This window comes from Zonotrichia leucophrys, chromosome 2 (assembly GCF_028769735.1).
Source record: "Zonotrichia leucophrys gambelii isolate GWCS_2022_RI chromosome 2, RI_Zleu_2.0, whole genome shotgun sequence".
NCBI classification, from domain to species: domain Eukaryota; kingdom Metazoa; phylum Chordata; class Aves; order Passeriformes; family Passerellidae; genus Zonotrichia; species Zonotrichia leucophrys.
In genome coordinates, this window is record NC_088171.1 from 74,672,084 (window position 1) to 74,685,183 (window position 13,100).

The 13,100-nt window shown below is 34.3% G+C and overlaps 1 long non-coding RNA gene across 1 annotated transcript; it reads left to right on the forward strand.

Annotated features, from left to right (window-relative positions):
• Positions 1–3,334: 3,334 nt before the first annotated feature.
• LOC135443212 (uncharacterized) lies at positions 3,335–12,529 on the forward strand. The gene is made up of 4 exons (XR_010438887.1): positions 3,335–3,600; positions 10,073–10,152; positions 11,366–11,498; positions 12,365–12,529. It is a non-coding gene; the product is annotated as an uncharacterized LOC135443212 (long non-coding RNA).
• The last annotated feature ends 571 nt before the right edge of the window (positions 12,530–13,100 follow it).

The following is a 13,100-nucleotide window of genomic DNA, read 5'->3' on the forward strand; positions in this document are numbered from 1 at the left end:
TATAATTAAAATCTGAAACTGGTTGATTGGAAACTAACAAATTATTTATCATCAAAGAATTTACCTTGAGCTGATGTGCTATCCATAGTTTGAATAGCAAATCTATTGATAACCTAGGTTTATTTATTTCGCATGTGAATACAACAGTTTAGGGTAACAGTATAAATTATATCTGTTGTGCCATGTTTGAAAAAAAAAAAAGAGCTCATTTAGTGTGGAAATGGAATCAGATTTGCTTTTTTACAATAGAGAGAAGAGAAGAGAAATGTTGAAAAAATGAAGTCTGTCTACAGGTACTGAACGCAAATTTTACAGCTCACACTGCCAAACAATAAAAAGAACCGAAGGTACAAGTAATAGGAAAAGAAATAAAGACCAGCAAATTGATATTCTATATTAGTAATGGGACTAAAGTTAGTAAAGGTTCTCTAGTTAGTGGACTTTTAAAGCTAGCAAAATTGACTCTGAGAAAGGCCTAAGTGTTGAATGCTTCTTTGCATGCAAGTCTCTTCCAGTCTGAAGTGAAAAGGTCAGTTTAAATCAGACGTCTAATGCCATAAAAATCAGAGAAAAAAGGGCACTAACATAATATTAGAGACAAAGGATAAGATCTCAAATTTGATAGAAAAAGAAAGGTTAGAGATTACTTCTGAAAGCCTCTAATTTAGTCAAGTACCCTGTAACTTGCTCTTTCATTGTTCAAGGGTTATCTTGCTCTATTGTAGTTGCATTTATTGTGATTGTCATCTGAATATTTTGTGAAATAAATCAGTAAAAAAATATTAAATTTGTCTTCTGGACCTGACAATTTTTGTTCTAAAAACCTCCAGATCTGGCTGTAGCAAACGTAGATATGCTAAAAGTTATCTTTAGTAGTCCATTGTATTGAAAGACATGACAAATGTCTTTCAATACAATGAAAGACATTGTATTGAATGTCTTTCAATACAATGTCATTGTATTGAAAGACATGACAAAGATAAATTCGGGTCTTCAGGGAAAAAAAAAAAAAGGAAATAAATGTAAATCAGCAAAATAATTTTGTCCCTCAGAGGAATAAGATTTGGAGATATCTGCAAGAAAACAACAATGAGGTGGAAAGGAAAAAGCAAATCACGTAAATGCTTTTTCTTTTCTCTCCAATGTGATAATATGCATTGTGAACAGAAGCAATGGCTAAAATATCTGGGGTGGAATAAACATTTTGCTTTCCTTGCATTCTATTTCATAAGCAAATTAAGAAAACAATCTCTAGGTTGATTTACTAAGAACTGGCTACAAAGGTGGATAAAGTGGAAATGCCTGTTGTTTATGTTCAAAGAGGTAGGCAGAAGAGCTTCTCTGTCATTTGAGGTGAATCCATCAGTAACTCAATTGCAATAAACAGAATTTTAATTTTGGAAGTCAATACTGAATTCAGTGATATTCTAAGGCTATATCTTAATTTTTCAAGTCAGAGATTGACAATAGACACTTATACTTTTATAGTGATACAAATAGTGAGCAGTTGTGCAGAAAAGATCTCTGGTTATAACAAATCAGTAGATGGATATGAGCCAACAATGTCATACTGTTAGTATGTGTGTCTATCTCTGTATGTGTATGAATGCATTAGTAGGAAATAGAAAACATAAACAATCACTAGCTTTGACTGAAAAACTGTCATTTTTGTACACTGCAGCTTGAGAAATTAGCAATCAAGTGATTGCAGAAGAATAAGAAAAGAATAAAGAAGAATAAGATAAAGATAAGAAGAAGAAAGGAATAAGAGTAAGATAAAATAAGCAGAAATAAATGCCTACAAGAAAGGACTGGAAAATATTCCAGTGCTTAGTTTAAAAAGGAGACAGGTGTTAAGGATAAAATAGCTGTTCTCAGATGCAGAACAGACATGGAAGGGAATAATCCACAGTGAATGTGGATAAGTAAAATTATAACAGGCTTGAGCTGCAAGAAGACTTAGGTTAGATATTAAAAAAAGCTTTCTAGTCATAACAGAAGTAAAACATTGGCACAAGCTGTCTGGAGAGTCACCATGATATAAGATCTTGCAAGAATATACACATAGTTGAAACTATGTGAATATAATTAATCTTTATTTGAGTTATGCAGTATGATGTAGATGACTTCTTGAGGTCTCTTTACAGAGGCTTATTCTAAGATAGTGTCAAACATGAATAAAATTCACAGTGAAAAATATAAGGAATCATAGAATCAACCTCAGTGTCAGAGCTAATTCTCGCTAATTTTTTATCAAAGTTTCTCTCACAATTTTTTACCTATTGTTTCATATAAAGCCATCAAGGTGAAAAATCCTACAATTTAAAACTAGGTAGCTTGGTAGGCATTTTAAAGAGGAAACAACTGAACCATCAAAAATAAGCAGATAACATTAACAACTGAACCATTAAAAATAAGTAGATACAAGCATCAAGGACAATAATAATACTAAATTTTTATAACTCTAGTATGAGTTAAAAGCAAATATAAACATCAGGTTAATGTATTCAGGGCATGAAAAAGCTTGATTTAGTCATTGTACAAGAAAAGAAAAAGATACACCAACATGATTCCCAGCTAAGATTTTCCTCTCAGGTGCCTGTGAACTGCATCACTGTCCATGGAACCTTAAAGCTGAAGGCATTGCTTCAATCCTATTCTATTTCACAAAGAAAGTTAATGAAAACACAGCTCTCAGAGTGTGGGAGTACCTCTTTTCTATGGGAAAAACCCTCACTGGAGAGGCCCAGCATACAAACAACATGGAACATCTCACTGCATACACTTGGCAGAGAGACAGGAGGACTGGGAAAAAAATCATTTTCATCTGGAGAGTGATTTCTCAGGCTTGTTCTGGTAATTTGAGAGAAGATACAGCTAAACCCACCACAGTCACACGTATTTCCCTTTATTTTTGTAACCACCACAGTGCTACAACTGCCACCTTTAATTTCTCACAGTGAAAGAAAAAATGTTTTTGTCAATTACATGCCTTTGATTTATTTACAGGATTTTTAAGAAATGATGCATGAATATAAGTGAACCCCTGAAAAAGAACAAGGACATTCCTATCAAGAGTGATACTTCTTACATGCAGTTTCCAGCAACAGGATGCACAGGTTTGGTCACTCAGTATTCAAAGCAGGACTCCTAGAGTGGTCCATCCAATTTCAAATGTCAGGTGTTAAACCAGAAACATACCTGCTGACTGGACAGATACAGGTGAAGCCATTTCAAACTTTTAAGCTGTTAATCAAAGCCACTCAGCACTTTGTACAGATTTTGGAGACAGACTCACTGCACTTGCTCAGCTAACTTGTCTGGACCAGTTTGTCACTCGACTCTGTGTCAGCTCTGTCTGGAGGAACAGGGCACTTCCAGTAATGGTGTACAGCAGTCTGGAGGTCTGCCATGAAGATCTGTGTCAGGAAAAACTCTTCATGCATACCTAAGTTAGAGGGGCTTTTTTAAATTCAGTTTTCAACTTGGGGTTTTAAAAGAAAAGCTGCATCTTTGCCCGCTGTTTTACAACAGAACAGTGCTGGGAAAAGTCTAACCTACAATATTTTTCTTGCACATCCATGGAAAACATTACTGAAGGTAAGAAGCTAGTCTATGTCAGAAAACATAAAAAACCCATACATTTCTTCCTTTTACATCTCATTTGGAAATGCTATGTACTTATCTGTATAATCGTGCAGTAATTAAAACATAATATATAACTGACTGTTTCAAAGTAATCGATCACAAAATATATATTCTATCTGGATGTACTAGGGATTTCCTGGGAGTGATGATATTACATTTAAAGAGCAATAATCTTTTCATCATATTAGTAAAGACAACTCTCTCAGAACTGGAAAGGGAGTTTGTCTCAGTGCCAAGCTGAGAAGAAATTAAATAAATCAAGCTGAACTAGAAAGAATAAAGTATAATATTGCTTTAAGTCTCAATTCCTACAGTTTTCTATTGCACATAGACATCAAAATACCCTTCATTTTAAATATCAAAAATGGAAAAAACAAATTGCCTTATTCCTTTTTAAAATAAAGTCACTACTGCGGCAAGATACCATAGAGGCCTATGGAATATGTAAATAAACATCTACTATTTCTGAGAAGTCAGCTTATAGAAACTTATAGAAAATGCAGCTGCACTTTCTATGTAATGATGAATAAAACACTAAACCCTTTGCCACAAATGAAAACTAAATTGCCAAAATGTTAGTTTTGGGGTAGAAACATATTTTGAAAAAAAAACAAACAACAAAACTGAGAAAAATGTCTGAGAAGAGGGTTTTTTTTTTTTTCCTAATGAATTAATTAGTAATAAAAATTAGGTCATAAAGTGCTTTTTGCAGAATTTAACAGTTGTAATTGAGACAGAGCCTGGCTATTTTTAATCTCTAAAAAATCCCAACCAAACTTGCAGAAAGGAATTTTTAAAAAACTTTCACTCACATCTGTTTATTTATTTTTATCTTATGCTCTAAACTCCATTATACATTGAAGTTGATATTCACCCATCTGTTTTAACATGAATGATTCAGTTCTTTCTAACACATGTATGCAAATGGAAACACATAAATTGCTAAGCATATTGGCAATTAAAGCACTATACTATATGCTGATAAAACTATTTTGAACTTCTGCTGTCAACTCTTCTAGAAATGTGCATTGTTTATCAAGCAAAGTTTTAAAAATTGATAGAATATATCAGAAAAAAAATTGTCTGAATAATAGGTTGGTTTAAGGCAATATACAAACAAAACTGTAAAAGTAAATTAGTCTTAGATAGAAACAGAAATTCAGCTTTCACCATCACATTCCTACCTATGACACAGGTAATACTTTATAGTCTCATATGATTTTAAAGCAGAACAATTAAGAAGCTATTTCACCATTTTCTTCATTGTTTATAAATGAATTCCCACTTTAATCACTTAATCGCTGGACTTTGGTGTTGCCAGGATTAAAAAAAAAGAGCACATCAAGCTGTGGATATGACAATTACTGACTGTGTAAGAACATTGATTTAAAACAATTTAGTATCAAATACCAAACACTTGTTTGAATGGGAACAGCTTTTAAACTGTTTGCTTTCTAGTGCTAAAGCAGGAAGCTGATGACTAAAGGGGTTCTGTTAACACATTATGACTTGGTGTTTAGAAACTAAAGTTAAAGCAATGTAGACATGAGTTCTATAGTTTATTTCCACAATTATGTGGGAAAGTATGTTTTCCAACGGTTTAGTATTCGAGCATTTTAAAATTCATTGACCTTTTTTTTTGTCTTGGATATGCAGAAAAGCAGGTATCTCATTTACTCTCACTGCTTATATGTTTAGAATTTCTTATAAATTTACAGCAAAATACCACAGGCTCTGTAAAATCATAGAGACGTACTGCTCTAGAAAAGTTGAGAATGAATAGCTGGCTGAAGAAGGCTCATTTCCAGAAAAGGATGAAGGTTTACTTGGCTTGGGGCTTTTGTATGTTTGTGTGGGTTCTTTAAATCTTTTGGATTTTTTTTTTATTTGTTGTTTTCAGTTATTATTCTGTTTCCTTTTTGTTTTTCTTCTTTTTGCTAAGCAATGCCGCAGCTTCCCTCAAAATAAATTTGTCCATCTAAAAGCTGGTCAAATAAAGGAATTTTTTCAGTTTTGCAGAGTGAATTCTGGGGGAAATAGGGGCATGTATATTCATAAATCAGTGCAAGTTCATAAATCAGTGCAGGTTCATAAGTGATTCTCAGCAAAGCAATGCTGAAGTCTTGTTTGCATCAAGAGTAATATAAATTCATTGAATTTGAATGAGCCATACATTTTTGATAGTTTCAATAGTTTCAATAAAAAATATTTTCTTCCCCACTTTGTATCACATTTATTGTTATTACAGACAAGTTTTCTATCCTGTAATAAGTTCTGATATGACAATTTTGACCTGTGTTTATTTAAAACTTCAAGATGATTCCTGGACTGTAATTTGAATACTATGATACAAGCAGCTTAATTATAGTTTTATCTGCTATTACATTAGCTGGGGATTAATTTGGAAAAGAGTACATGATACTGAAAAATATCAATGCATGTGGCTTTTACAGATAAAATAGTTTACTCTCAGATTCTAAATGTTGCTTTTTAAATGTTGCTTTAAAACTGCCCATTGTAATTTTAGTTTTAAAACTTAAGCTTCTTTGACTTGAAGTGTTGTTCTTCAAGCAATCACGTAGAGCTGTGTAATCTGAAATAAGAAGAAAAATAACAAAATCCTGAGTAGTATAATGGTCTAGGCAAAGAAAGAACCAAAAATGAAGCTTCATAAATGTGAAGGACAAGGGAGGGGAACTTAAATATTACTATACTATGTATCTTCAATTTTAAAATACTGCAAAAAAAAAAAAAAAAAAGCTTTATTAACTTATACCAAGGAGTTGTACTGAAAGGTGTGACAGCACTGAGAATATCAATTCTTGTAGTAAATACCATACAAGTGCTGTTAATTATTTATAAAAGAGGTAGTTTTCCAGTCTATTTAGACATGATATAAAACTGAAATTCCTGTGGTGGTAACAGCTTACTCACAAGTGATTGTGCTCTGGCTGTCATCATGACACTTAAATGTAGAACAGTGAAAAGCAAATAATTCCAGGATTAAGTCCTGTCAAAGAAATTAGAATTCACTATGGAAAGGATGTTATCTTGTCCAAATTGAAAGATACAGGAAGAAAATACTGGAGAGGGGTTTTGATAATAATTCAAAATAATAGGAGGAGTACAGGAAAGAGAAAGTGAGAGATATCACATACTGTTGAAGCAATACTCAAAATTCAAATCAATGGGAATCATTCAGAGCTCATCTTGCTGGGACAACTGTCATGAGCAAAGCTTTGGTCAAGTATCTGAAAAAAAATCAATTAAGGAGACTATAATTCAAAAGAATTTGTAGTCTTGTTAATTTTGTACGATGAAAAAAAAATCTGAGTGGTGGGGGGAAGAGTATGTTAACTTCCTTTAAATCTAACACATCTTGTAACATGGAATTAAAATGTAGATATCAAGGAAAACTTTTCTGACTCTACATACCGGAGAATTTTCTAGACATACCCTACCTCTAGAGTTGTCTAGGAAAATATTATGAATTCTGTATCTTTCAGCTTTACTGAGACAGAAATACATGTCTGCATTTTTTGTATCTATTTGTGAGTACAAAGCAGTGGGAAATAGTGCAGTCATAGAAAATGAAGTTATTTGACCTCAGACCAAGTCACTTCATCCAGAAAAAGGCTGCAGAAATATGTGGTTTTCAGCAGAAATTATACAATAGTGATTCCACTTGATATCATGTGAACATGAGTACTTTTCAAATTGCCGAACTAACTTTTCCATACAAGTTTTAAAAGTTACTTCAAGTGAGGCTTTGGAACTGCAAATCCTACACTGCTTGTAGTTGAGCTCCTAGTATCTCAGTAGCATGTTCGCCTTGTTGACTTTTGAAGGCAGAAGTTTTAGTAGTATAAAAGCTCTTATTGAGCTTGTTAAGTACTAAGCCATCTAACAGTTATTCACCTTATCTTCATTATATCCTAATATCAAATGCATGGACCCAATTTTGACTGAAATTAATACTGATATTTTTGATTGAGCTTTTAATTAAATGAAACTTAATTTGGTGAGTACTGTGCTGCACTGTGGGGTACTTGTATGTTGTTAGTTATCACACTTGGTAAGTGCGATCTGTTTTTTTAATATTGAATTTTATTAGATTAGACCTGTAATTCTTTGCTAGTAATGAATCAATACAGACAGTAGAATATATGAGCTGTACACAAATCTGAAACAGCAGAAATTGGCTTAATTGTTGTGCCATGGAAAGTGGGAATCCTTTTTTCTTTAATTTACACTTTTATTTTAGCATTTATTTCAACAGCTTTTATGTTGTGTCTGCAATAGGTACTTTTTATTTCATTCTGAAACAACTTGATTTACTCTCAAAGTTACATGTTCTTAAGGACTAATTTAATAGTTATAGCAGCTCTACTCATTCTTAGCATTTGGGAAAAAGTTAGCATAAGTTTACATTCATGTCCTTTTCAAGAAAGCCCTTAGATGTTTTTTTAAATTTAGATGTGCACATAACCCTCACTTATGAGACGTAATCAATGTTTCAGTGTGTGAATGGGAATGGCTTCTTAAAGTGCTGCCAAGAATTCCCCACTCTGATTATTGAAGTTAGAGGCAGAAGAAAGGAGCATCTTCTTTTACTTGAAGAAAAAAAAATCTAGAATTAGAAAGTTTTCATTTTATGATATTGAGCATTTACCTAATTATACTCTCTCTTCAGTGATGCCTGGCGACAGGACAAGAGGCATCAGGACACAAATAGAAACAGAGGTTGGAGAGTCTCCGTCTTTGGAGATACTGAAAAAACTCTGGATATTTCTCTGTGCCCTTGTCGGCCCTACTTGAGCAGAGGGATTGGACTAGATGATCTTCAGTGATCCCTTCCAACCTCCATTCTATGATCCTATGAAATTATAGGTTTTGGAGGGAAAAAAAGCACTTCTGTTGTTGATTTGGACTCATTTAGATATGCTATTCTAGCTCTAAGACAGATAAAGTAAAAAAATCCAAAAAACTAAAAATATAAAATATGCATTATAAAAATATATAATTTTACAGAAATTAGTACAGCCATACAAAATAGGTTACAAGTCAGTATAAATATTATTCTTCTAATTTGCTCCCCATTTGACAAAAATACAGTCACAGACATTATGGGAAAAATGAGAAAATAAAAATTAGAATTAAATTTATTCATCCGCAACAGGATTTTGAGAAAGTGCAAAATATCGGGACTCTCACTTTTTTATAGTATCCCTTTTCTAGTTGTATTCAAGGGTTATATTAAGCAAGAAGATATGAGAATAATTGTAGACTTCCTTCACAAACAGCAATGGTGTTCCACTGCCCAAATCACTGAGGGCTGTGAAGAAGTTTATCTTGAAAGAAAGTCATTGGTTTTAAATGGGAGGAGAAATAATGATGATAAAATCTCAGTAAGACATCTGCAGGGTAGTGAAATAAAAATAATTTTAAATTATTGAAGTTGAAGTCAATATACCACAACATTATTAAACAAATTACTAGACATAGGAAAAAGAAGTACACAATAGCCCAGAAATGCCCTTATCTTGAAAATACACACTTTCTAATACAATAATTCCATGTTTTCCTTTTCTAGTTTCTTACTGTTTCCTCATTTTCTTTCATTTTTTATTAAATATTTTCACCTTCTTTTTCTTCATTTCATTCTTCATGGTGTTTAATACCAGAATTTTTTTGATAATTTTAAACATTCTCAGTCATATGCAAGTAAAAAGCTCCCTAAAATGCTTTGCATCTCCAATCAAATTCATTTTTTTAGGGGTGTTATGACTCCCTGAAGGAATTTTCAGCCTATTTAGCAATAAATAGAGGAAAAAATGGTTATAAATTTTTGACAGCTCACTCCTCTGTTCTAATTATTGCTTTCTTTTATGGAGAATGTGACTGCTGTTAAAGTCTTAACTTTTACAGATGAGCCTTGAGCAATATTATTGTCCCTAGGACCTTCCTGTATGAAAAGCAAGAATATCCTTCACTGCAACAATAAGTGAAGAATCAAAGTGCCATTCTTCAAAGCCTGACAGCATAAAAAATACTTGTTACCAAACTTCATGAAAAAAAATATACAAATAAAACCAAAACATTCTATCTTTCAGGCTTCCTAAACTTCTAAACTCATTACATTAACAAGGTGTTCATGAGCTTCCTAGAAGAGACTCATGTAAACATGCTATAATTAAAATTTTAACAAGCAAACAAAACCAACTAAACAAAACCAAGCAAATTGAGGAAAAACTCAGAAAATCTTCTCAACTTGACAGGTAAGTGACGCACAAGAGGAGTAAAATCACCTGCATAGTACCAGAAATGGAAACACATTTAAACAATTTAAATACAGATATCTAATAGTGATTCATTCTTGAAATTATATCTTTACATGTCTTCATTTCCATGTGTCTTTCTATAGGTGTAGATGATCTATTAAAGAATACAAGTGCTCATTCATTGCAGTGGAGTAGAAGATTGGAACTCTGTAGCATCTAGCAGGTATCTAACAACATCTGCTTTTTATTCTTTTTTGTTCATCATACCATTTCTAGTTTCCTTCTTGAGAGTAAGGCTTGTGTATTTTATCCATTAGTACTCACCCTTTGTTCCTCAGCTAAGATTTCCTAGAGTTCAACAGGCTCTTCAGCATTTTACCACAATTCTTCTCTCCTTCAAATCCTCCTTTTGTTACTACTGTTTTCTTTTATTCTTACAAGTAGATTTTTTTCCCATGCTTCTCTATTAGTGCTTCTTTTATCAAAGCCTTTTTATTTTCCCTGTCTGCTGAAAAATTTATTATTCTTGACAAGTTTAAATACTTGTCAGTAAGTACAGGCATCTTTATATTTACTACTTGACCTGTCGCTCCAGGCTTATCTCCAGACTTGTTAAAATTGTCCCATTGTCATGTATGGTTTCTTCTGTCAAGAGAGAAGAAAAAGTATAACTTGTTCTGCATGCTACTTGTCACACATCCCATATGCAAATAACAGAATTATTTAACAAAAATTCTTTGTAAGAAGATGTTCTAAGAACCTGATTTTTCTACAATTCAGTCTAGTTCAGGAAGCAGTTTGATAACCATTCAAGTTTAGATGGTGGTTAACTGCACTGAAGCAAATCTTTAGAGCCATTGATGATATGAAACTTTTCTCCAGAAAGGTGTTGTACTGAAGGCCAACAGTTTGCAAAACAGGAGAAAACATTTAGTCAGTGTATAGTAAGTATGTGAAAACACTTCTCTAACTTTAGGTTAGCGTTTCAATCTGTTCATCAGTATTTTCTGATCATAGCAAACAAACACTATACTGAGAAAAATGTGTGTCGTGGTTTAGTCCCAGCTGACAACTAAGAACCATGCAGCCATTCACTCACTCCCCATGCCCCCTCTCCCTGAGGATGGGATGAGGAGGATCAGAAAAAGTGAAATTCCTGGGTTGACATAAGAACAGCTTAGTAATTGAAACAAAATAAAATATAATAAAACTGAAAATATTAAAGTTAATAATACAAATACCAATAATATTAACAATTATAATTGTGATGAAGAGATGGAGAGACACAAAGCTAGAGAGGAACAAAGCCAGGTGATGAATACCATTGCTTACCATTCACTGTCCAATGCCCAGACCATCCCCAAGCAGCAATTGGCAGTTCCTGGCTGTGGGATGCATTTCCCCCCATCCTCCTTGAGCCTTCTCCATGATCTCAGGAGCTCCTGATAAGCCTTGACTGAACCAACTGAGCAGTGATGTGAAGCATCCCCCGACTATAGCAGGAGTTCTTGCATGCAAAGATATAAGAATGTCTCAGACTGGAAATGGAACATCACCTGCCCAGCCAAGGTGAGCAACAAAGGATAAACACATATTCTTGTTCACCTTGGTAAATCATTAACCTGAATCATAGCTTGAGTGAAACATCATCATTATCAATGGACTTTTTGGAAAAGAAGTCCACTTTAGTAGTTAACAACATGAGCTATGGCCAGGATGGAAACTTCAAATGTCCAAAGCAAATCATCTTGTGACCCTATAAACTGCATCCTAAGTGAGGCCCCCACAGATTTCCTGGAATGCAGTGGGCTGTGCCAGCACCTCCTTAATTTGCAGCTTAATTAAAATCCATACTTTAAGGCCCCAACCACTATGCTTTGCTTCAGCTTGTATATATTAAGTGAGAATATTGCAAGTAGGAGCTTAGAAGTTCTGAAAAAGAAAAGTCTAATGAAAAAGCTGTTGGGACACACAACCACATTCCAAATATAGCAGTAACTGTGTCGCCACTCAGTCAAATAAAAAGCATTTTAAGTGAGTATTCAAAGTCTAGATGATGACATCAGCCATATTGAGTCAAATGTTGGAATATATTGAGTAGCATGTATTATGGATGACCTGTAAGTTTCTTTTTCAATTGGCTCAAACTATGTTATTCTCTTTTCACAACTGGTAGGTGTTGGGCCTGACTGAGAGCAGTGTTAGGATATCAATCAGCAATGTAGGACAAAGTACTAGCTTCATTATAAGAATAAATCTGTTTTTTGAGTTTAAAGAATGCCAAATCACTGCCAAAGCTGTGCTGGTAATGAAAACCTTTGAGTGGGACAGAATTTTACGTCCAGCAACAGTAAGAGCCAACTGTTGGGAGACAGATTTATTTGAATACGTCAGTAAGGAATTAGATACTCACTACCCAATCCCATAACCAACAGGATCCAGAGTGGAGAGAGAGAATCAAGAGACATCCTAGGGACCACACAGGCCTGGTGCCCTGCATGGCTCAAAAACATGTGCCCATTCACTCAATTTTCCTCCTGAACCATGTTGATCTTCCTGAACAATGTCTTCTGGAAGTGTGCAAGAGGCATCTGGATGTGTACCTTGGGGATATGGTTTGGAAGTATGTCGGATCTCAAGATCTCAGTCCTGAGATGCTGAGCCTCCGAGACCACCTTGGGGGGCTCGGGAGTCCTGGAATGTTGCCAGAAGTGTCTGGTAGCTGGACTTTAACCCTACACAGGAGACGACAAGGATGAGGGCTTCACAGGGTGAATGGTGAAGGGATTAGTTAATTAGAGAGTGAGACACAAGGTTTAAGATTTATGTACAGGGGGGTTTAGAGGAGGAAGATGGAGGAATTGGGGTGTGTCCTGTCCTTCTTCTTCTTCCTCTTCTCCTCCATCTTCTTTGGCCACGGTGGCACCTTTGGATTGCTTATTACTGAGAGTACACCGAGTTATAAGAATAGATGGTATTGGGGAAAAATGATAAATATTGTACACGTAACAAAGGGTATAAAGATACGTGGCTGCCCGGGAGGACGGACAGTGTGCCCATGGCTGACTGCTGAGCAGATCTTTGTTCGGCTGAAAGAACATCTTTTAGATAAACAATTAATAAACATAAAAACCAAAAGAAGAACTGAAGCCTCTTCTCGTCCTTCGATAC